The sequence below is a fragment of the Oreochromis niloticus genome, linkage group LG19 (genome assembly GCF_001858045.2).
Source record: "Oreochromis niloticus isolate F11D_XX linkage group LG19, O_niloticus_UMD_NMBU, whole genome shotgun sequence".
In the NCBI taxonomy this organism is placed as follows: Eukaryota; Metazoa; Chordata; class Actinopteri; order Cichliformes; family Cichlidae; genus Oreochromis; species Oreochromis niloticus.
In genome coordinates this window covers 5,014,343-5,038,222 of record NC_031983.2, presented here as the reverse complement: position 1 = coordinate 5,038,222, position 23,880 = coordinate 5,014,343, and the positions used below count along the sequence as shown (strand labels likewise).

At 38.7% G+C, this 23,880-nt stretch overlaps 1 protein-coding gene across 5 annotated transcripts in view; it reads left to right on the top strand.

Moving 5' to 3' along the window:
* Positions 1-1,339: 1,339 nt before the first annotated feature.
* The window catches only part of akap6 (A kinase (PRKA) anchor protein 6), a 218,854-nt gene continuing 196,313 nt past the window's right edge, over positions 1,340-23,880 (top strand). For 2 of the 5 annotated variants that reach the window (XM_025901264.1, XM_025901262.1), the window contains exons 1-2: positions 4,491-4,763; positions 12,981-13,102. The gene's annotated coding sequence lies outside the window, so the exon portion shown is untranslated. Of the gene's footprint in view, positions 1,436-4,223; positions 4,458-4,490; positions 4,764-12,980; positions 13,103-20,051; positions 20,479-23,880 lie in introns of those variants that run through there. The other 3 variants (XM_025901263.1, XM_025901261.1, XM_013274985.3) reach the window with 3 other exon arrangements.

Sequence of the window (23,880 nt, the reverse complement as noted above, 5' to 3'; positions counted from 1 at the left end):
ACGACTAACCATTACTGGACCATCAAATAATAATAAAACTAATTAGTGTGTCTGAAGGCTGAGTGCTTTGTGTACTTTAAGTATGTTTTGCTGATATATATTTTTTGTATTTTCAGTAGAAATTTTGAATTCAGGTCCTTGACATGATGTTTTAACATGAATATACTAGTACTTAAGCAAAGAATTATTCTCCAACCTCTTAAGCATTAGTCCAAAACCGTCCCTCCAAACAATGTTCTTATTAGGCTGCAGGGTTACCCTTATTTACTGTTAGATTATCAAACAAAATTTGAACGTTGTACTTGACAAAGTTGGAACTTTTTATGAGACATCCTGGTCTGGAATTGAGTGAAAGAAACTTTCTTGAAATCTAATGGAGTTAAGGTAAAAAGTAGCACAAAATGAAAGCACATATAAAATTGTTACAGTCCTTAAATATGCCTTTAATCATTCCTGGGGTTTTGTTTTGTTTGGTCTTTATTCATTTTTTGTTTTTTTAAATTTTACAACATCAGTGATAAAACTCATGATATTTATTAGGTCACAAAAATGAAATTCGTTTCACTGGTTACAACTCTTGCTTCCGCCAACAGAATGTAAAGTGCTCCATCTGGTGGTATAAACCTTTACACATCAGCATCTTCCCTTACTGAAAACGCATGCATATAAGAAATTCATGTAAAACCTCAATAACTATCAGCATCGTGCATTAAATATCAGCAGCTATGCTTACTGACAAACAGAACGCGACTTAATGTGACTGAAGTGTGTAAATTATCATGACTAATAAATTATGGATCATATTTCTTTCTTCTTTTATATTCAGATTCAGTTCATAGGAAATGGGATTATTTTTTGTCATTAAAAAACAAAATTATATAAATTGTTCCATTAACTCATTACATCAATGTTGAATGCTTGATTTGCTGCAGCTATTAATCATATGATTAATACTGACTTATAATAATTAGCGTTAAGATAAGGGCAAAAAAACATTACTTCAGAAGCCCTTTACAAAGCACTTTGGTTATGCTTAATAAATCATGATTAGCAAAACATTTAAATACAAGGCAGTTTATCTGCCATACTATTAACCACTAAGCTTATTTAGATCTACAGTGTTTCTTTCTTTTACTTTATGATATGTCAGCATGAATCCCCCCACAACCCCATCGCGTCTCTCTATAGGAGGCCCTCTGGTGGCCGCGGGATGTTATGCAGGTGCTAGGGTCGCTTATTAGCTTCATATATAAACTAGCTTACAGGCTGGTAATGCATGGTGGATTAGCTATGATTTTTTTTTTTTTTTTTTTTTTTTTGATAGATTGTGTAAGCACAGGGAAGATACAAGTTTCCAGCACTTTACATTTAATTTCTGTTCAACAAAAAAGACGAAGAAGAGGAAGAAACAGCCATTTGACCAACATCTCCTGAAGTAAATTTAAACATTTTGCATGCAAGTGTCAGAGGCTAGTAATAGTGGACACACGTGCAGTTTATGTAAGATTTCTGACAGGTTAACATTGTTCCCTTTGGAAGTTTCTCCATACGACCACACAGGGTTTTTTTTGTTGATTTCTAGCAGTAAACGAAAAGGTGAAGTAAGAGAAAAAACTGCACATGCAGCCACTGAAAGAAATGAAATGCGGTGTGAATAACTGATGTAAAGCGGCATTTTGTCTCCAGTTTCCTACCTGAACTTACCTTCTTGGCAGCAGATGGTGCTGTAGTCTCAAAGACGGCAGACAAAGTCTGTTGTTGGCTGTTTGGGCATTTTAAATCGCACGTGATTAAAACACAAGACTAAACCTCATGTGAAATAAGTGCAAATTGTGTGGTGCAATGCGCATATGTGCATATGATCTGAATGATATAGCAGTGGGTTGAGTCACAGTGTGTATCAGAGTGACAGCCTGGGGAATAAACTGTCTCTGTGGCAGCAGGTTTTTGTAAACAGCGCTCTGTAGCGCCGACCTGTCTTAAGCAAACTTTCTTTAGTTTCTTTCTCCAGTTCTCCAGGTTTCTTGAAGGACCTTCTAAAGTTCTTCTTTGGATGTTGGATGCCTTTTGTTCTGTTCTCTGTCAACATGACCCCACACTGCTTCAGTAATGTTAAAAAAACAGGGTTTAGAGAGGCCTATCCATAAATGACGTTGTGTTTGGGCTCATTGTCACGCTGAAAAATAAAAGCCGCTGACAATCACACAATTGTCCAGATGTTAGTGCATGGTGGATCAAACTCTGACTGTGCTTTTCTGTTCATGTTTCCATCAGTTTTAGTTGATGGAATCACCAAAATAGAATCAACCAGCCCCCATGGTTTGGAGCTGAGACGAGTAGCTACAGCCATCTGTAAAACACAGTAGCATTGTTTTTCCTGTTTCTGTAGAAGATTACTGTCAGATACTGTTCATCTGCTGTAAATCATTTTCTAGACCGGCTACTTCTTCTTTTGTCCTCTGCTTGTTCAGTCTCTTCAAAACATTGTACACCATGGCAAGACATGTCAAGTCTTTGGAATCACCCTGGTGGTGCAAAAATATTATGCCTGTCAAACAAACAATTATCTAAAAATAGTCAGGTGCAAGAACTAGACTGACAATGAGTGAAAAAGCAGCCAGTGTCCAAAGACAATCTTTGAAAGACCTTCAGTAGCCTGGATGACCACTGACAAGAAAATCTGGCTCTTTGGAAGAAAAATATAAATAAAATACTGTGTTTTGCACATTATAGTGATTTCCTTACAGCAATCGGTAAAAAGTATTTGTCAGCAGATGTAGTGGCTCTCTTTCCATCCTGGCTAACTAAAAATTGCACTATTGATTTGGAAAAAAATGGATTTATCTGAGGTTTTTCAACATGTTTGTTACTATCTGGTGAATTACTTTTGTGATTTTTTAGTGATATGCTATTGCAGTAATATATATTGTGAATATAGTTTGTGATTTTATTAACCAATTTTTCTGCTTTAAATTATGTCCGCAAAGTTAAACTTTGTAAACTTTTGTTTCATCCAATAAGATAAACGGATTTTATCGGATCACTTGAACCTGCAAAAAACGTTGTAATGAGATGGCGTCAGTCTGTCATCAGTCCAATATCAGTCTGATATCAGAGTGATGGCAACATCTTATCAACACCTGCATTTATAAGTTACACAGCAATTATTTGCAAACCTTCAACAATCTCTGAGTGACTGCAGTCGGCCCAGGTCAGACTGTAACTGTTTGCAGAAAGCTGCCTCTGATCAGGAGAGTGTGCAACATCCTCAAGCTCATTTAGTCCCCACAAGTTGCAATAGGTCGCAGAATGTGATCAAAATTTCAGTCACCATGTAATCACCAAGTTTCTGTAAATCAATGACATTGCTGTCTCATTTCCCTCTTCTGACTGAGCCATTAGCTTGCTCTGAATAAGGAGGTAGCTGGTTGGGTGGTTGTTTTTTTGGTTGATCTAATTAAATTTAAATTTCCTCAGCTAAAGTTACCTCAGGATGGTGGTGCATGAGATGAGCCCTCTTGTTCATAGTATTCCCAGAATACTTGCATTTATTTTAAAAAATATTGATATACCGTCCCTGTTTCAATACATTATCACCCCCCAATAACTATAACTAGTGGTTTATATTTATGTATAAATGCTTACATTTAGGATTTGAATGCAGTTTAAAGAGTCTAACGCAAAGACTGCAACCAAAAGAAACACACAAAATACACACAATTTAAGCTTGTTACAATGCTGTATTGTTGGCAGTGTTATCAGACAATGAAACTACACCTCTTCTTTAAACCTGTGCTTTGAGCTGCTATTGCTACTATTTGTATATGCAGTGATGTACTGTGTATTAACCATGCTTTTAGTTAACACACACACACACACACACACACACACACACACACACACACACACAGACATTAAGCCCCTTTTATCTCTCATTCCATGTAAATATACTTTCTATTTATTTCCTCATGTTTTTATAATTGTAATGCATTTCTTGAAACAACCTTTAAAATATACAGCTTTATGTAAAAGAGTTTTTCTTTTGCTTTTTAAATTTCATTAAAAAAGCACTTTATTTATCCCAAAAGTTGGGAAATGTTTATGTTACAGAGATTTTCTGTGTAACATAGAATTTGGTGTTAGGGAATGTGAAGAAAACTAACAGTGTATAAATAAATAGCCAGTACTGTGCAGGCTTCCTTCATCTTCCTCTGCACTTCCAGGATTGTCCAGTGGGGGGCGTTGAGGACTTCCTGTGCTCCCTATGTCCTCTGGCATCAGAAAAAAAGAAAAGAGAGAGAGAGAGAGAGAGAGAGCAGCTGCTTCTCACAACCCAGCCTTTGCGCTGTCATCCTCCCCCCTCCTTTCTCTTCTCCCTCAGGAAGGGGAGCACCACACCCTGTCAGCCAATCAGAACTCAGCTCCACCCTCTCCATCACATCATCTCAGTTTCCAAGGTAACAGGGCGACCCCTCTCTCTCTCTCTTTCACTCCCTCTCTGTTTCCAAACTGAAAGGTGCCGCATCATCATCATCATCCCTCCCATCCGTCCTTTCACCCCACCGTCCCATACTGAGCTGGTGGCTAGTTTAGCTTTAGCCTCTCCTGTGTTAGCATCATCTCTGTCTCTCTCTCGCTCGCTCTCTTTCTGCAGTGGGATTGCCACAACATCACAGGCACCTCCCTTCTCCTCACTCTGCATCCTCTAACGGAAAAGCAGAGAAGAAAGAAATGAGATGGACTAAAGGATGAACAGAGATGTGGTATGTACTGCTAAACCTGCTCTCTGTTGCTCTGAGTATCCTTTCTTCTGTTTTGACTACATGAAAGGGTGTGTGTGTATGTGTGTGTGTGTGTGTGTCACTGTAATCCTTCCTGGAATGCTGATTTAATAAGTTGTGTGACGCTCTCGCTCCCAAACTGATCCAAATGAAAGAAAGAGAGAGAAAAGGAAATGGATAGAGGGAGACAGGAGCAGAGGGAGGTGACTCCCAATCTCTGCTTCTCTCTCTCTATCTTAGCTTTTGTTATGGAGGCCTGTTCTGCAGAAGCTCGCTTTGCCTGCTGCATACAGAAAGAGGGCAACACCTCTCCTTTCTGTTCCCAGGCTGCTCTTACTGCTCTCTTCCACCTCATATCAAAATCTGGTTTGCTACCTTGGCAGTTTTAGGACCTGGTGCCTGCTTTTGATGTTTTTGAACACTCAGAATGTTTTTAGGTTCTTAATGCAAAATGGAGCTCAAAGTTCTCATTCACTTCCACTTAACCCAGTCTAACAAACAAATTTAAGCATGGGGGGTTCCTGTCTCCTGTTTGGTCTGTCTCCCTGTCTGTGTTTGAAAATGAAGAGTTCATTGTTCACATGTTTGATCGCTATAGTTTGCACAGTGTCTCATTGCAAGACAGCAAAGTGCTGTGCATACAAAAGGCTTTAATTCCTGCAACAGAAATGTAACATTGTCCTTTTCAGGGGAAGAATAGCCAGTTTTTGGGGTTTTTTGCTGAAAGGAGCATAATGTAAGCAGATTTTTAGTACTCACAGTTTCTCAAAGTGATGGAAGTACAGTGCTTAAAAAAGTGTTTGTCTCCTTCCTGATGCCGGATCAAAAAAACTTTAGATAACCTGAATAATATAAAATGCAGTTTTAAAATGTTGATTTTATTAATTAAGGGAAAAAGTAATTGCTCCCCTTGTTAAATCAAGGGATGAATTAAGTGTGATTAACCACATTTGTTTTGGAAAGCTGAGGTTAATCTCAGTAGCCACACCCAGGCCTGATTACTGCCATACCTGTTTAATAAAAAAATCACGTAAATAGAAACTTTCTGACAAAGAGAAGGAGGCTAAATGATCTCATAAAGCAAAACATCATTCCACGATCTAAAGAAACTCAACAACAGATTAGAAACAAAGTCTCTGACATCTGTCAGTCTGGAAAGGGTTACAGAGAACCCAGTGAGAGCCATTATTCACAAGAGGAGAACTTTTTCCAAGAGCGTCTCAACATATCACCGAGGAGGTCATAGAAGAATCCAGAACAACATCTAAAGAACTGCAGACCTCACTTGTCTCAGTTATGGTCAGCAGTCATGATTCAACAGGAAAAAAGATACTGAGCCAAATGATATCCATGGGAAAACCAACACAGTCTCAAAGGCTCGTCCCACATTTGCCAAAAAACATCTTGATGATCCCCAAGACTTTTGGAAAATATTGACGAGAAAAGAAAAGTTGAACTGTTTGGAAAGTTCGAATCCCGTTACATCTGGCTTATATCTAATAAAGCATTTCATATAAAGAAGATCATACCAACAGTCAGGCATGGTGGTGGTAGTGTGATAGTGTGAGGCTGCTTTGCTTCTTCAGGACCTGGTTAATGTGTTGTAATTCAGAGAATCATCAATCTTCTCACTAAAACATCAAGTCTTTAGTACATGCTTAGAAGCTCAAGGACACTTGGTTTATGTAGCAGCACACTGAGCTGAAACACTCAAGCAAGGCCTCCTCTGAATGGCTCAAAATGTAATGTTTTTGAGTGGCTTAATCAAAATCTAGACTTAGATCTGATTGAGATGATGATGGTGATAGGTGTGCATTGCTTTTTTCCCTTAATAAATTCACTCATGATTTAAAATATGCTCTTTGCATTTATCGAATTTATCTTTGTCTATTATTACATTTATTTTTCATCATATGAAACATTTAAGTGTGACAAATATGCATTAAATAAGAAATCAGGAAGGACGAAAATACTTTTTTACAGCATTGTTTTATAGAAATTGTTGGATGCAAAACAAAAAGTGTGCCTTTCTTCTTTTTCTTTCTTCTGCTATCAGTTTAACTTGATAGGAGGGACATATGTTCACATTAACCAAATATATAGTGTTTATTTGGAGCATTTATTTGCCATGAGTTCCAGCACAGGGTGAATTCCAGTCCTGTGCTTAGTTTAGATTTCAAACATTATTTTCCATGTATTTAGATTTTATTGTGGATTCTCTGATGAATGGGATTCAGACACATATCCCATATTGGTCTATATTCTGACAAAGAGTGTTGTTCTTTTCCATTTTTCCTCAAATGAGTTCACTTATGCTTAATTGGATGATGTGTCTGCTTTTTTGTCGTTTTTCAACTGTGTTTAAGTCTGAAGTTGTTGTAGCTGTAGACCCAGACCGTAGACCGTAAGATTTCCCATGTGCCTGTCATTAGCATTGTTTTCTATTGGTTAGCTGTACAGTGTTCGTGGTCAGTACAATCCAGATCACCGCCTTTGTTTTCCACTCCACAGGATATGATGTAACTATCTCTTGAGCTGTAAAACTGGACTGAGAGAGAGAAACAGAGATGCACAGAAGCATAGACATCAGAAGAAAGGCGATGAAGGGTGAAGTGGGTGTAGGTCGCTCTTGTTAAAGATGGTTTATAGGATTAACTCCAGGCTTAAACAAAGAAGAGAGGGAAGAGAAGAAATATGCTCCTTTGCTTTCTTAAGGACTAAACTTGAACGAGCTTTAATCTTATGGGGTGATGACACTCAGAAACAGTAACCTTAAGAGTTTATGTTGGTCACCTAGTGACTTAGAGCTGGGTAGAAGGCAAAAGTCTCATTATCATGTTAAACTGTCCTTGAATAATACGTTTATACCCGATAATGTATTTTTACTAAAGGTCAGATTAAGTACTGGGACTTAATTTAAATGAAAATAAATGAATACACTACACTAGTAGATGCAAAGAAAGAGGACAGTTTTATCTTGGTGCAGTGAGTGTTTCAGCCTCTATGTGACTTTGATAATAGCAGTAAAACTCTGAATGTCACTGGAGACATTTTTTATTTTTCACAAACAGCATTAGGCACATTAGAAATACACTGTAGACCAGGTTTGCTTTACCAGTGTCGATAACCAAGATGGATGCAACTCGATTCCTCATTTGGCACATAGAGGTGCCTGTGGATTAGTATAAATTAGTTATTGTTAGTGTTATTATTATTCTGTGTAAAAGTAAAATAGTCTTATTTTGAACAGCAGGGTGGTTAAGACTGACAAAAACAATGATGTTTATACAACCAAACAACAAAGCTATAAAGCAGTGAGACTAATATACTATGCTATAAAATAATCCTGAAAGCAGACAGCCTGAAGATTTCCAAGTTTTGCAAAGTAAAATTTGAATTTGCAGAAATGTTCTATGCAGAAGAAAGCACTTATAGGAACAGATAGAATTGCTGTTTGCACAGTTTTGCTCTGTTTGCTTTGAAGTGCTGCAAGAATATCAGAGTATTGAGACTGCAACAAAGAATATTTTTCAAAAAGCAGCCATTTGCTTGGTGCTTACCAGGATAATTGACTAAAAATACAGACTTGGAGTGGTCCAAGGAGTCATCTGTATCTGTGAACTAATAAACACAATCAAAGCAGTAAAATACAACATGGTACAACAATAATGCATAAAAACATTGATAATTCAAAGTGTTTCATTTCTGCTTCATATAAGAAAGATTATTCTCTTAAAGGTTGTTACTTTACTGTTTGTAGCACATTGCACCAGTACTGAAAACGAAGTAGTTATCGTCACCATCTGGTCTGCTTCTTTCTCCTGGAGGTTGGCTGCTGCTGTTTCAGACAGCATCTGTCTACTCTGATGAAAGCACCTCCCCCATGTTGACTTAGAAACTTGACCGGGTGTTATTTCAGCCAATTAAATAGCATGAAGGCTTGGCTTTGGACACACTAGGAAGCCTGCTGCTCTGTGTCTTACTGTGCTGGTTACGACAGGATGATTGGCATTAATGCAGGAGACTCACTCCACACATCTTTGTTAGCACCAGCTCTCAGACTCCAGACATCAAACTGCAAAGTGTGAGAGCTTTTGCTGCTGTAGACATGTGCAAATGCAGCTGAAAGTCTGCATGATGTGATTTGCTCTGTTATTGTCTTGAGTATATATTAGATATGTATATGTGTACTTGTTTTCTAAGATGGCCATTTTCCTGTTATTTGCTGTTACTAACCTGCTCCCCTTACCTTCAACACCTGGCCTCCTGCCTGCAGTTTTTCTATGGTAACACAGTCACAGTGTAGAGGTGGCTAATGAGTGGATCTTTCACCAGAGGACCAGACTCTCCCGGGGTCATCTCTAATTAGCCAGCAGCCATCGCCTTGACCTGAATTGATTTTTGGTAAAGTTCACTTTCAAGGCATTTAACAAAACACATCTGGACAAAGCTTTAGGGATAACATGCATAAACCTTTAAAGAAGCAGTCTGCGTGTAAAGATAACTTTTCTGCATGAATGTCTGTTCAGATTTTACTTAGTCATGTACAAGGTTTCAAAGACAAATAAAGGTGCTTAAATAGTGTCATAAAGCATTTTCTTTTTAACCAACTTCATGAACCATTTTATCGATCAGGAATGTTTTGTTCATTTGTAGCTTTTGTGTGCCTCGCACTAATCCTGTAATAATGATGTCGTTATCAGGCTGCTATGAGGATAACAGGTCTGTTGCAGAAATCCTTATTCTTCTGTCAAAAGACAGCTGTTTGTGACTGGCTCTGTCTGTTTTATGTGAAATGCTGTTTATGATGGGTTTGTGGTGTGACACTGATTATATGTGAGTATCTATTCTTGAGCAAATGGTCTTATTTACTATATTTTGGAGCAGTTGGCACAAGACTTTATGACCATTATTACCTTATTATGAAAGATCTTTACAGACGGGTTGTGTTAGCAGGTGTGCTGCAGTTTACAGCTGCTAAAACATGTCAGAAACCAGGAGTCATTCTTTAATTGCTGACATGGTGAACTGCATGCTGGTTGGTTTGTCAGCTCCCTTTCCTCACAGTTTCTCTCTGCAGAGCTGATGCACTACAGCACCAGCAGGGAAAGAACAGTAAAGATAGAGGCTGGTGAGCTGCTCTGGCATTACGATGATCTAGCAGGAATCCTTTTTCACTGCATACTGTAATAGTTTAATCAGATGGTCATTCCTACATGTTTTTTGCTTTGTCCTTAGGAGCACCATAGTGCTTCCTTAAAAGTGGCTCTAAGAAGGACGCTTAAACCATTCAAGCTGTGATATGGTAATAAAGCTTTATAAAAGCTCAAAGAGAAAGAGAGAGACCAGAAGGTCTCGCTGCCCTTCTTTATAATACAATAGTGCTGTGTGTGTGTCTGTGGCACACACCACCCCCACATGTTTAACTAGAACAAATCAGCCATAGTGTATGTGTGTCTGAGGTTGGAGTGGCTATCACATGATCTGGGTTAGGGGTAAGGTTTATTCTGCTTCTGTTTCCACAAAAGCAGAATGTAGGAACACTTGAATGTTGGATGTTAGCTCTGTGCTCATATGTACCGCAGGTGAAGCAGTTCAAATATATTAATTTCAAGTGTTATTGGCTCTGAATATAAGATGAACCCATTTAATGTACAATACCCAATTGTTTTTGAGAAAAGAAAAATTCCTGGAGATGAGAAACACATGCTGAAAAAAAGCACTGGGCTACCAACACAGAAGCTGCTCAACCTTGGAAACCCATGCAATGAAGCTCCTGATAAACAGTTTTTGTGCTGATGTTAATGTCAGGGGAGGAGCATTACTTCGTTTATGCTCTGCCTTTTTGTGGGGTTCCAAACACATGTTGCAGAAAGGTTGTATAATGCAGTGTTAACAATCACAGCATGGTTGAAGGGTGTTTCTTCCATCACTTCTTTATGATTATAATTTTTATTTAGGAGCCAATGAATGCATTTGTGGATACAGTGACAAATTGTTATCACTAAGAACGGTTTTCCGAAATTTGAATAAACCTGTACATGAATTACCATTACAGAATTGTATTTGTAGCACATCAGAAATAAACCAAAAAAGAAGGGCCTCACATAGAATGAGTTGCACCTTTTTCATTACGTTATAAAACATCCTCACAGATGTTGAATTTATAACTTGATGTTATGACCAAATCCAAAGTTTTTGCAGTTTTATGCTGACAAAAATTATCCTTAAATTGTACTAATTACTCCACAAAGTGTAGAATTCCTTCCCAACTTTATTTCCAAGACACTTTTTTAACACTCATTTATGCTGCTAAATATCATAATTAGTTGTGAGAGGTGTCTTTTTTAATGCATAAAACATAAAAACCAAGCAGGTTATGGTGATTAAGTACAGACACAAGTACTAATGTACTAACACAGGGGTGCCCAATCCTAGTCCTCGAGAGCTACCGTCCTGCAGCTTTTAGATTCATCCTTGTTCCAACACACCTGAATCAAATGAATGTCTTGTTATCAGGCCTTTGCCAAACTTGATGACATGCTGAAGAGGTCATCAAACCATTTGATTCAGCTGTGTTGGAGTAGGGATGCATCTAAAAGCTGCAGGACAGTAGCTCTCGAGGACTAGGATTGGGCACCCCTGTACTAACAAGTGAAGAGAGTGTGCTGAGAAGGTGGAACAAGTACTATGAGGAGCAGATGAATGAAATGATGAATGAAAATGAGAGAGTGAGAAGAAAGGAGTGAGGGGAAAGTGAGGGCAACTATGAAGAGGATGAAGAGCGGAAACGTGGTTGGTCTACATGACAAACCTGTATAGAGATGTCTACTAGAGCGGGCAGTGGATTTTTTAACCAGACTGTTTAACGTGATCTTGGAGAGTGAGAGGACATCTGAGAAACGGAGAACTGTAGTGGTACTGGTTTTCAGTAACAAGGGAGCTGTAGTAACTACAAAGGGATAAACCTGATGAGACATACCATGTAGAGATGACTTCATGATGAGAAAATGCACTCCAGGTGAGACCTTTCTTTGACAGTGTTGATGGAGAAGCGGGTCAGAGAAGTTCCATATTGTCTTTTTGGATCTAGAGAAGGCAAAGTGGGTACCAAGAGAGGAACTGTGGTAAATACCTAGGTATGAGGAAGTTAGGAGTGGCAGAGAAGTACCAACAACGGTGGTGTATTATGAGGACAGTACGGCATTGGTGAGGTGTTTGAAGTTGGGGGTGGGATGGCATCAGAGATCTGCTCTGAGCCCTTTCTTGTTTGCAGTGGTGATGCTCAGGTTGGCAGATGAGGTCAGACAGGAGTCTCCATGGACTATGATGTTTGCACATGACATTGTTGTAGTGAGAGTGAGAGTACTGAGCAGATGGAAGAGATATTTGAGAGGTGGAGGTATGCTCTGGAGAAAAGAGGAATGAAAGTCAGTGAAAACAGGACAGAGTACATTTGTGAATGAGAGCGAGACAGGTGTAAGGAGAAGATGTAGTGAAGGTATATGAGTACAAATATCTGGAGAGTGCACAAGAGAAGTGAAGAAGATGGTGCAGGTAGGGTGGAGCAGGTGGAGATAAGTGTTATGGTTGATGTTGACAGAACAGAACTAAAGAGTGAAAGGCAAGGTTTACAAGATAGTATGGTATGATGGTATGGCAAAAACAGTGTCAAAGTTGAGGACATGAAGATTTCGATTGAGAGTTATGAGGAGGGGCATGATTAGAAATGAGTCACAGCTCAGGTTGAGCAGTCTGAAGATAAAGTTATAAGGTGCATGGATATAGTGTAGAAGGACATGGAGAGGGTTGGCATGACAGTAGGGGACAATAGGGATAAGGTAAGAGGTTGCTGTGGCAACCCCTCCAAAGGGGGACCATGACCTGGTCCAAATCACACGATGGATGACCTAGCAGCAACCTTCAGCCTCACAGTCTCTAATTCTGTTGAAAGTGCTTTTACTGTAAATAACACAGAAGCTTTTCAGATATTTTATAATGATGCTGTCAAACTATGTAAAATAATACATGCAAAAGCAAAAATGGTCTGAATCACATTTAGCGTCATATTTTCTGCTTCTGCTTGTAAGTCAAACACTTATTAAAAATCTCCTCAAGAAAATAATCATCTTTAATAAGACAATGTCCTTTGATTTGACCTCCCTCTTTTTCTCTGTCTGCCTTTTTACTTTCGATCAGCTCGGCCAGTTTGCAGAGAAAGCCGACTCAGAGTGAAACTGCTATCAGCTCCTGCAGAGAGACGTGGAACATTTATCATCCGTGAATGTATCAGATGATTGGAAGTGTTCTTCACATCGTGTGTGAGGGTCTGATTCCTGTGTGTGTGTGTGTGTGTGTAATATTATCCATAATTACTGGAGGAAAAAAACCTGGCTTGTGCCACTAATGCTTCTGTCCAGTCCCAGAAGGAAGCTGAACTGGAAAGTAAAGGGGGGAATGCATTATAATGTAATGTACAGTTAAACCCGTTCTGTGGAATTAATTTAATAAGACTTACTTAAGTCTTATTAAATCTTAATTAAGTCTTAATTACTTAATTGTATGAAGTGTGGCCTTTATAAAATATGTGGAGTGTCTTGATATTAATAGGTATTATTAGTTAGTCAGTACATGGTAAACATTTTGTGACGGTGCATTAACTTAAAAATGTTAAGATGATTCTAGCTGTTGAACAACTGCTAATATTCATAGCTACAATCCCCGTTGTGAGTGTGACTCCACCTTTGAATGCATAAAGTTTTAATTTTGACTGTTTTCAATTTTCTGTTGTAAGATAAATTTGACTAAAAGCTTTGCACACTTTTGGTCTTATGAGACAAAAATCCTGATTTCCACTGGTTTGTTTTCCGTGTTTCTTGGCTGGATCATTTCTCTCCATCTTAATGGTCACATTTAGTAGTGGCTTAAGTCTCCTCCAAATCACTGATGTTGAGATGTGTTGGAATGCTGGGACTCAGATCTGAGCTTAGTTAATTGGTAATTGTGTGTTATATGATAGTCTGATGTCTTCGGAATTGTTAAATAGAGAAAAAAACACTTTTTATTCATTTGCAAATAAATGATTACAGTTAGGCCTTTAAGTATTTGGCAAATGGCCCAACTGTGATAATTTTGTCTCTATACACCAACACAGCAGATTTAAATCAAACATTCAAGATGTGACTTCCAGCTTTAATTCAAAGGGTTTAACCAAAGTATTGCATGAACTGTTACAACTGTTTATATGTAAGGAAGCAGATATTGCCTGGTTGTAGATTTATTTAACGTCCCTCTGTCCTCATGAACTTAGTTTAGAGCAGCAGTTGAACATATTTGGGTGATACAATTTGATTGGAAAGGTCAGTATCACTCAATTTCAGTTACTTTTTTGGGCTAGCATTTATAGCCTTTAATTATGCTGTAATTAATCCTTAGGCCAAACACTCAGAAGAAATGCTAAACTGCACTTTCCTTTATAACCAGAGCTCATTCCTCGTGTGTTTGAACCTACATGTACTATAATACTTGACAAAAACGGTTTGATAGCTTCTTCGATCTAGCTTTTGAAATGATACTTTTCTGTTTTTAGGGATGTTGTAAATGTTTTCCATCAGTCTTGGTGGTGCAGGGAGGTTTTCTGCTGCCGATGCAGCCTTTCCTGCATTTCTTTGGTCAGAAACACGAGACAGAGAAGGAGGAAAGATTAATGATCAGGGACAGAAGATCCTCTAACACATCTTCTTCCCCTTTCCCCTATTATGCATTATTCATAGGCAGGGCTCGAGTACCTCTGGGACACACACACACACACACACACTCACGCCCTGTAAATATCTTTGTTGCTGCAGTTTGTCTAGTGGCTGGCTTTTCTTTCCATGTGTCCATCTCTGCTCCATATATTGTAAGTTCTGGTGTCACAGCAGCACACCCTCTTACTGCATTTCACAGAAACACACAATGTTTGGTTTAGTTTGAATGATTTATGACACACACACAGATGAGTTCACCCTGAATGCTCTGTCTGTGAGTGTACCACGTGGTCTGGGTGGGGCCAATAGATGGAGACCTAGTTATGTCTAAAGGTGATGCAAGGAAGGGTGGATGTTACACACCAGGAAGCATTGTGAATGATAGATTTTTTCTTCTCAAGACCCCTCAAACAATTTCACACATATTAGTATTTAAGGAATATAGTTCTGTTCATATTAATGATAGCAAAGAGAAACTTTACATTCCAAATATCAGAGAAAATGTTGAAAACATATAGTTATAAAAATATGTAATAATGTGCTCTAGCATAGTGTTTTGTGTTTATGGATTTTGTTCAGTAGTTTTTTTCTTTTAAAGCATTCCTTTCTTTAAATTGATTTATCATCTTTACACAAATCAGGGTTTCCCTGGGAAGAAAACATCAACACATGAAAAAAGATTAGGACTCTATAAAGAAAACTGAAGTCAAGCTTCAGTTTAGGAACATTTGGGGAACACTCAGTCTGTGATTTCAGCTGATAAAACAGCTACTGCCTTACATAAAAACCATTCCCAGCGTTGCTTTAATCTCAACTTTAATCTCACAAAAGACAGATGAGAGGGATCTCATGTAAGCACTCTCCCGTCAGACTGCAAACTGCTGATTCACAAACAGCTGTGGAACTTTGAATCATGAGATGAGCAGAGGGGATGTTTTACTTCCTGAAACATTTGCATGTTGAGAAACTAAAAGTATTTAGAAACCCTCAGCTGAGCTCACTCAGATCAAAGGATTGTGATATAAACACAGGACAGCAGTATAATTCTTAAAAAATGAAGCTATAGGAATTAGTATTGTTTGAATTGTTTTTATTCTAGCACTGATACAGTACATGACTAATGGTTTTTGATCTAAAACTAGTGTCTTTCCAGATCAGTTCATTCTGATGCAGCAAATGTTTGAGTTCCTGAGCAGTCTGAGACATTAGCTTTGTGTCAAAGGATCATTTTCACCCCTAGTTGGATGATATTTGGTCAGTTTTCCAGGATTCGAATTAGGACTTAACTTTATTGTCATTACACATGTATAAATACAGGGTAATGAACTACAGTTTGCATCTAATCAGAAGTGCAAGAGCAGTAAGTGCAGTAGGAGCAGATTGTATACAGATAAGGGGAAAAGGTGGGAATAGTTATGAACAGATTATGTACAAATAAGTTAAGTATACAGATGTTTATATTGCTGTACAGAGAGCAAATATATAGATGTACTATGGATAAATGTTCTGATGTATACATATGTACAGATATACAGATGATCTGTATAGCATACAGATGTTCTATATTGCTGTAGAGATGGGCAGACATACATATGCTACATACGGATTTATCAATGTGTGGTAAACAGATCTACAGTGGTATGCTTTTTTAAATGCTTTCTAACTAACACATTCGCAAACATTCATACTCTGATGGATGCATCGGAGAGCAACTTGGGGTTAATGTCTTGCCCAAGGATATTTGCCATGCAGACTAGGGGGAGCCAGGGATCAAACTACCAACCTTCCGATCAGTAGATGACCTGCTCTACCTCCTGAGCTATCCCAGGCTGGACATGTGTGTGATTCACATGTCCAGCCTGTATTCATATTTGTATATCCGTAAGCAAATGACCTATTTAGTCTATGCTGTCTGATTAGGCCTTTAACACATAGCTCTGGAGTTTCTTTAAAATAGCCCTTATAATTTTTTTTATATGAACAAACTAATAATATATTTTAGATTGACTGTTTTAGTATTGAGAGAATTTAGAGAATTTGGAGTAAGAATGGAGGCGATTTAGAGCAGGAACATGATGAGGAGAATAGCATTGCTATTGGAGATCAGCACAAAAAGTAAGGACATCTGTGTTTGGTCGATTATTCTTTTGTTGTAACAATGCTTCTTGGCAATAAATCGTATACTGTTGGAAAGCCTGTTTATTCCCCTTTAAATGGTGCCAGATTTGTAACAAAAATGCATTTGTGGGTTGAGCAGCAGAGTTGAGTGTGTGGGCTGTGCCCATAAAAAATTGCCAAATCTTCTCTGCCAAGGCCAAACAGCTTATTCTGCTATTATATCTTGTTTGGTGTCGTTTACTGAATTGACCTGAAGGAACAAGAAATACAGGCAAAGAATATATTCATTTAACAAACAGGGACCTCAGTAATCTGGAAGAAACATACACAACCACAACGGTCTGGCACCTCCTCCCCATGCTGATCACACGTTACTGTGGGATGGCATCCCATTCTTCAACTTGGTCACTCTGGCATGACGTGCATGCCTAAGCTGATACCACAAGTTTCCAGTGGGCTTGAAGTCAGAACTGCAGCCAGGACTTTTCATCTTCTCCACTCCCAAATACTGGAGTTATTCTGGAGGTGATAAACCCAGTCTGTGGGGGCGTTGTCATCCTGGAAGACAGAGTTCAGTCCCAGACTGTGGAGATATGGAATTGCCACTGGTTGCAGAATCTCATCTCGATATCTCTCTGCGTTGAGTTTGCTGCCGATTACGACAAACCTTGTTTTTCCAGTGAGGGTGATGCTGCACCGCACCATCACACTACCTCCAACGAAGCTGTTACACTAGCAGTGCAGCAATGCGCATAGCACGCTCCATGTCTTCTCCACACTTTGACCCTACAGTCCAATTGTAGTAGGAACAATCTGGACTCATTGTTCAACATAACGTTCCTCCACATATTCAGGCGCCACGGCACATGTTGCTGACATCAACTGGTCTGACGGTGAAGGGCAGGCATGGCAGACCTCTTGGCAGCCCTGTGAGACCAAAGATTGGCTGTGTTCAGTCTGCTCCAGATCGCCGGTGTAGAGAGGTGTTGGCCATATTGTTCCGCAAACCTTCACTAAAAATCTGTGGAAGAGTTGTAATTGCAGATCTCGTCATAGGTGATAAGATCTGTGTTTTTTTTAGTTGTGTGGTATCGTCCTTTCCTCACCATGACAACTATTAGCATCATTTTTGAGTCATTCTCTTTGTACCTCCCCACTCTGTCTCCATCATTGCAACTTACGTTTCTTCCTCTGTGGTCACTGGACTGATGAGGTCATAGTGACTGACATCATGTCTATTCCTGCCTGCTGAGCCCATCCTGAATCATGTTGGATACAGGAAGTGCTTCACTGGGTTTAATGTTACAAAGAAAGACAGAGGAAAGTGTTTGTACTTCATTCCCAAAGAGCTGCGGTATTTTGAGGGTTTCTAAATCCAAGGAATTGGGGACCCATGAGAAGTCATGAAATTTGATCAGAAATAAATGTAATGTAAAAAATTTGTAAAGAAAATACTGGACACAATGCTCAGGTCATACATGCAATAGTTTGCTTTGTATTAAATAGCTATTTTGAAAAATAGTATTTGGAGTATTTAGAGTATTTATCTTATGTCATGATATAAGATGGAATTAAAAATAATACAATAATGTTTATTTTGATCATTTTTCTCTAATCAATGCAGTTTTTTCTGAGTTACATGTTACTTTGTATTTAGAATGATCACTGCAACACGTCGAGAAAAGATCTCTGATGTCAGAAGTAAACATTTTGGTAAAAAGTTACATTTATATAATAGGAATAGACTGACTTTACATTATAGTGTCATACAGAGACACTGTAAAAATATAAAACCACACACTGCAGTGTGTCTGTAGTGAGATGGGAATTTTTCACCTGACGCAGTGTTATTAGCCAAGCTTCACCAACCTTGTGTGAACAGAGCACCTGTCATTGATATTAATGTTTGAAACCTGGGTGGCCTGAGCATCAATGAGCAGCTGAGCACAGAGTTTATGAACATTAATGATAATGTCTGAACAGTAGAGAATACAACATTCTAGCTCAGTCTGACTACTTACATTGTTGGTGTAACTAAAGGAAGTTGGCTTACTCTCACTTCTTTGATTAACACTTAAACGTTTATTAATCTCTGGTTCTCTTCCACAGCATGTCTTTATCCTGTCTTCCTTCTCTCTCCCCGCCCCTCCCTGAGCCTGGTTCTGCCGGAGGTTTCTTCCTGTTAAAAAGGAGTTTTTCCTTCCCACTGTTGCCAAAGTGCTTGCTCATAGGGGGTCATAATCTGCAGGCAGACATCACAGGTCACAAGTAAATATGTGAGCCCGCTTCCATCGGCGCTCTGCCTTTTTAATATGAGCTGTGCAAACCTGTGGTGTGCCACTCTTAAGTTAAAGCATCATTTTCCAAACAAGGAGAATTGGTTTGATTCATTTGCAAAAACAAGCAACAGCAGTTAAAAAACAGACATATGAGAAAGTCAGAATGAAGTTGCAGTGTCACTCTCAGCCGTGTCCTCACCTATCTAGGTCGCGCTGTATCACCAGCATTAATCATGTCAGGCAGGTTGAGTTTATCATTGACTGGTTTCTCTTCTGCTGCTCCACTGACATTGTTTCTCTGCTTCACTGCTGCCTCTAATCCTGATCAATATAGAGCCTGAATCATCCCAGCACAGCAAGCATGATGACCACTGCTGCTGGTTACTGGGTCACCCTGTGCCTTCACTGTGTGTGTCTATAATGAAAAAAGAAAATGATTTCACAGTTTTCACATTCCAGCATTATTTTTCTTTTAGTATAGTGAACATCTGCTACTTTTTAATCAATAACTTTAAAAGTGTATAAAAGTTTTCCCTGTTAATCCACTTTTGATTAAAGTACGAACTTACAGGTAATGAATTTTTACTGTCTTTAGTAAAACGCTCAGTTAAAATGGATCATTGTGGTGCAGTATTGAAACCACTAGTGCAATCATTCAGTCATTATATATTTGAGCCACTCTTTCTTCATTATTTACACACATGTGCCAGGTTGATCTTCCTGAAATATCAGGACTGAAATGATACAATTGATTAGTCAGTCAGAGAAATCCAGTGAATTCATGTAAAACACTTTTCCCAAATATGAAGATCTTCTGTTTCTCTTGTTGAAGTTTTAGGGGAAATAAAACAATGTACAGAGCTCAAGCTACCTTGATCTCTGAAATTTTCTACTGATAATTCAGTAGATTTATCATTATTAAGATTATTCAGTAAAGATTGGAGATTTGAAGTTGAAACCTGTTTTGCACAATAACTACTTAAATTGATCTTTTTGACATAGAAAATACTAAAAGATGCTTTTACTTTGCTTGCCCTGATATTTTTGCTACAGAAGTGCTTTATTTAAAAAAAAATATATATATATTAAAATCACAGTGAAACATACAGACAAAGTAAACTGGAAGCTGGATGGAAATTTTATTCAAAGAAAGGAGAAAATGAATAAAACATTCTATTTGTTCACTACGTCTGCTGGTGGTTAAAAGGATTTAGAGCTGCAGCTGTGATCAAGGGTAGGGCACACACACACACACACACACACACACACACACAGTCCCTGTCCCGTGCCATGCTGTGACAGGCTGAATGATGGGCAGAAAGAGAGAGTGAGAGACAAACTGTGAGTGGGAGAAAAAGAAAGAAGGGAGAGCTTTTATTTCCTTCAGAGAGACAGAAGGAAGAGTGGAGCAGATGACAGGAAGAGAGTTTGTTGTGACCACATGTCTGACCACATGTTTCATCTTTTGCCTCTGCATATGAAACAGGATTACTCCATCTGCTTTTAAAGAGAAGGGATTATTACGTCTTTAAATTCAGAGCAGACGGAGAGGTATGATGCAATAGTCTGTGTGTGTGTGTGTGTGTGTGTGTGTTTCTCCATTTTCAGGCTGGGATTAGTCATTGCAAATGGTAGTCAACCTGGCAATAAATCTTAAAATTTGACTAAGAATGACTAAGGATCTAATGATCTTTTTTTCTAGAAAAGTTTAACAAGTTTAAATAAGTCTTAAGTTACAGATTTACAGATTTACTACATTTTTTAAGAGATGCTCCTCCTTTGTAGTGTTTCACATGTATTAGCTGCTTGTATCAAATCAGTGGACGGGTTTAAAGTAAAATATAAGGGACTTATTCACCTCTCTTAGTTGCCTTTAACAGCCTATTGATTGGTTTCTATGTAAAAGACCTCTTGAATTTGCAGTGAAAATTCAAATGATGTGACATTAAGCTTGATCATGAGTATATGCATCATCTACATCAGGGATATAAAGCTAATTCTACACCGCAGGCTGAAAACAGCCCACTTCAATCTTAAGATGGTCCGGTGAAACGCCCCTTTCTGTCAGTGTAAAGACACAGACACAATTACACATTTAATACCTGAGATGTCTTAATATAAGAAAAAAAATGCAATTTCACAATTTTACATAAATAAAATAAATGTGTTAAATTACAGAAAAAGCTCCAGTAGCTCATAGCCCAGTGTCCTGTATTTATAATAATGTTTTTTTTTTAGCTTTGTCTCTCCCTCTGTCATTTGTTGTCATTAGTATTATTATTGTTGTTGTTGTTCAGTTGTAACTGAACAACTAAGAAGACTTTGCAGTGCTGAAAAAAAAAAGAAATCAAGTTTGACATAAAACATGTGAATAAAAATGTGAATCGAAATGTTCCCGCTGTTGTTTGCTGTCAGTGCTGCATAAACATTGTAAATCAGTGTGTTTGCAGAGCACACACCCTTTTCTATCACTAGGGTGCTCCAAATACTAGACCAAGAATTTAATGTAAAAGCACGACTGTCCTTCCCCAGCTCTCAGTCTGGACACACCGTCCTCAGCTCTTGCTGTTTCTCAGAGAGCTGATATTCCTTCTCAGTTCCTCACTTTTCTCACAGTCCGTCTAACACCAAACAGCTTCTTTGAGGGCTATGATTTGTTTCCTGTCTTGGGTGTTAATGGGGGAGCGACACATTTTTATTTGAAACAGTACTCAGTAATTACACATGGTGACAATCAAATACATCATCAATTTATTCTTGATTACAACAGGTTACAGAAGCTTTTTTCAAATTCTGCTTGCTTTCACATCTTGTCAGATTTAGTTCCTTTCACACAACACGTCAAAATCTAACACATAAACTTTACAAAAGTGACAACTGTTAATAAATAATTCTTTTCAAAGAAACACTCAATATGCCTCGGGTTGCCTGTTTATTAGTTTCACCCCTCTAAAAGTAAGATAGTCAACCTAATGTACTTTTAGACTTAACTTTACGGTCAGTGTGAGGGCCAACTGGCTGCTTTGAATTGTGCTGCGAGGCTTTGAAGAGGATTTAATTTACCCCACTGCGTAAATTGGGTACAATTTAAAAAACTAGCAAATGACACTGATTTATATATAATGACAAATATCAGAAATTCTAAATTACATCTTAACAAAACATAGCTGTCCTTTACTTTTTTGGCTTTAATATGGTGGGGAATATGAATTTCTTTCCACGCTTACTTTTTTCTTCATTGCACACTGAAGTTGCTGCAGGTCTCAAATCCCAACCTCCTACATTTCCAGGAACGTTACTACTGACGGAAGCCTGAGCAGGCTGCCGTGGGAATAATGGATTTGCGAGTGGTGGTGGGAAGACTTTGTTGTCAAGCATATGACTGAGTTCTCAAGCTTGACTCTCTGGCAGCGCAAGACTCATTGGCCTCGTGGTCTGAACTACTCTGTGGTTATCGTAGTAAGCAGGTGCCTGTAGATAGCCGGGACGGGAGGACTCAGGTTTAAAAGTAGAGAAAATCATATCTTTCATTCTGTCCAGGATGGCAAAAGAGAGGTTGCTCAGGTGTTTATCCGTGTCTATCAGAGCTCCTGGGGTTAGTTCTTCAACACCTGGCAGGGAATGCTGGACTCTTTGAGCTGCAGCGCTATAGTTCCGCAGGAAGGACATATTTTCTGCTTCTAGTGCCTCGTCTGTTTCTCTGATTGTCTCTGAAAGAGTTGCAATCTCTCTGCTCAGAACATTTGTCTTCCTCTTCAGCATTTGACTCTTACGCTGCTTTTCGTCTCTCAGACTACCAATTCTTGCTCTCTCTTCTTTTTGGAGAAATTCATGAAGTATCGAGAACACATCCTTAATCTGCCTCTCTATGTCTTGAGCCTGAACTTCAATATTTTCAGCTGTTTGGTCAAAGTCTTCTTTAATGGTGTTTAAGAGCTCACTTTTCTCTTGTAAAGGCTTTAGGAGTTTCCGGAGTCCCTCTTTCTAATCCTGAGCAACTTCATTGATGGGCTTGAATCTGTGGTTCTTGTGAGTTTCTGAGTGCAAGCACACAACACACACTGGCTCAAGATGGTCCACACAGAAGAGTGTCAGATTTTCCTTGTGCAGTTTGCAGTGAAATCTTCCAGTTCTCTCCAGTAAATATGCCTCACAAAGGTTCCTTAGAGCCAAGTTTTGTGGTGGATCGCCTTGTAAAAATGTTGTCCTGCAAATTGGACATGTAACAGAGGTCTCTGTCCACCATCTCTGAAGACACGCTCTACAGAAACTGTGGCTGCACCACAGGATTACAGGATCTTGAAAGATTTCAAGGCAGATTGGACATTTGAGATTGGCCTCAGGCTGAGATTCCATTTTCTCCTTGCCTCAAACCTCTCAGTCACGTTTCTGCTCCCGAGTCAAGCTTCTGAAAACAGGCCTAAAATACATCCAATACCTCCAAGTAAACAGTAGCAGTTCTCCAAAAACCAAAAGCTCCAGATAAGAAACTCTCAGTAGGGAAAAAATAAAGCACAAGGAATCTCTGGACAGACAGTTCAGTTCCTCCTTTTAAAGTGTCTTTAAAAAGTCTTTTTTAAATCTTCTGTAGTCATCAGATGGCCACAGTTGGAGTTTTCCACTATTAGCCTATTACTGCTGCATCCTCTGGCATGTGCCGTCAAATGAAAAGATACTTTTTTTTGCCTCAAGTGATTCCAGTAAAAGGTTGGCATTGCATACTTCACTCCATAACACGCTCACAACTGATCACAGATAATCGGCTCCTGTGTCACATTTACATGACCTGCGCTTTATTTTTCATGTGCTTCATCTGTATATAGTTAACAATATGAAGCTAACGGCTAGTTTTCTGTAATTTGCACTGCTTTCTCTGTCTTTTTCTTTTATTATCAACCCTACAAAGTATGAAGGAAATTCACCCTGGAGCCAAAGCAGGGCAGTGACAGTAAC